At 45.0% G+C, this 1,813-nt stretch overlaps 1 non-coding gene across 1 annotated transcript; it reads right to left on the reverse strand.

Moving 5' to 3' along the window:
* Positions 1 to 411: 411 nt before the first annotated feature.
* Positions 412 to 482, reverse strand: LOC139260655 (small nucleolar RNA SNORD58). The gene has a single exon (XR_011592834.1). It is a non-coding gene; the product is annotated as a small nucleolar RNA SNORD58 (small nucleolar RNA).
* Between the last annotated feature and the right edge of the window lie 1,331 nt (positions 483 to 1,813).

The raw sequence follows: 1,813 nt of genomic DNA on the forward strand, positions 1-1,813 counted from the left end.
ACAGAGAGTTGGGATAAATGGGTCATTTGACAGTTGGAACTGGTGCTCTCCACTCTCCCGTCCTGTGACAGTTTGAACTGGTGCTCTCCACTCTCTCTCCTGTGATAGTTTGAACTGGTGCTCTCCACTTTCCCATCCTGTGACAGCTGGAACTGGTGCTCTCCACTCTCCACAGACCACGCAAGTTTGGCTTCAGAAGCTCCCATGGCCCGTGCTTTTAAATTATGTGCCAATTCATTTATGTCTAACCCGATTTTGGCAAGAGTGTTTAATGACCCATTAACTCTAATAAATGAAAAACTCAAGAATTACAGCTGTACTCTGCTCATAGATTATATCCTCATCAGCCTAGAGGTCTTGGGAAAAATAAATTCAATACTAGATCTTTTCTTCTATAAAATCCAAAATGTGGAAGCTCACAATGTTAACAGCATTGTTTTCATGATTATTCCAAAGGTGCCCTAAGATAGTCATCACTGCAACCACATTCTGGGGAAGTTAGAAGTGCAGAACATTCCTTAGGCTTAAAAAATATAGTACAGTACACTGCAAAAGCTTACTTTAAGCGATATACATGGCAACATATTTATTGTACTCATTTTGCTATAAACTTCAAACTCACTTAAGCACACCTGCCAACTCCACCATTGTAGCGTCGGAAAGGGACACACTGCCTCTTGATCACAACATCCTTCAGGAACTTGGTTGCTTTGCGAATGTGCATGCCTTTGACGGTCTGGGCAGTCTCACGAGTATTCTAGGACCAGAACATTTTCGTTTACAGATTAAACAAGCTACACTCACCGCACCAGTCACATTGTCTATCTGAAAGATGAAGATATTACTTACATTCACTACTTGACCAATGTCCTGCCATTTCTTCTTGCACTGGCTTCCAGATCTTGCGGTGTTGACCCCAGCAGAGAATTTTTCTGCAACGAGGTTCCATCTTTTCCTCATTTCCTTGGGTGAGACCTTTGACGGACTACTCTTGCTAATATCCAGCTCCAGCCATTTCTCTTCAATGACAGTCACTAATTTCTCCACTTCCTCGTGGAGGAAATTCTTGGTTCGTCTTGCACGCTCTTGCGCCATTCGTCTATTGGACTCAAATGCAGGTAATGTTCAAAGATCACACTTACACCTCTCTTACACCTATCCAGCACTCCTTTCCACTCCTTCAGCCACACAAAAATCAATATTCAGACCTCACCTTTATATATGCTCCATAACCAATGATTCTGAGGACGCTCTCCCTTTAGTTGGCCGATTGCCAAGCTTCCTGTTGCACTGCGCACGGGCGGAAACTGAACTGTCTATTGCGCATGCACGCACACTCAAACGGTCATGCGTGTCCTTGCTGGCACTACACAACACGCTGGGCCCAAGCCCCATCCCCCCTGCTGGCCGAGCTGCGTAAGCATGGCCAAAGCTCCGCCCGTTCCCCCCCCCCCCACCCACACCTACAGGCTCTGCTGCGCGACGCCGATGGATCTCGATGACGAGGAAGCGGCCAAATTCATAGGTAAATTTTTGCTGCCTTTTTTTCCCCCAGAAAGTCGGTGCACCACCTCTAACTACGCCGCTCTAAGCGGCTAGGGAAATTTGGGGACATAATGTGGGAAAATGTGAGGTTATCCACTTTGGCAGAAAAATAGAAAAGCAAATTAAAATTTAAATGGAGAAAAATTACAAAATGCTGCAGTACAGAGGGACCTAGTATGCAGCAAGTAATCAGAAAGGCAAATGGAATGTTGCCTTTATTGCAAGGGGGATAGAGTATAAAAGCAGAGAAGTCCTAATACAACTGTAC

This window comes from Pristiophorus japonicus, chromosome 3 (assembly GCF_044704955.1).
Source record: "Pristiophorus japonicus isolate sPriJap1 chromosome 3, sPriJap1.hap1, whole genome shotgun sequence".
NCBI classification, from domain to species: domain Eukaryota; kingdom Metazoa; phylum Chordata; class Chondrichthyes; family Pristiophoridae; genus Pristiophorus; species Pristiophorus japonicus.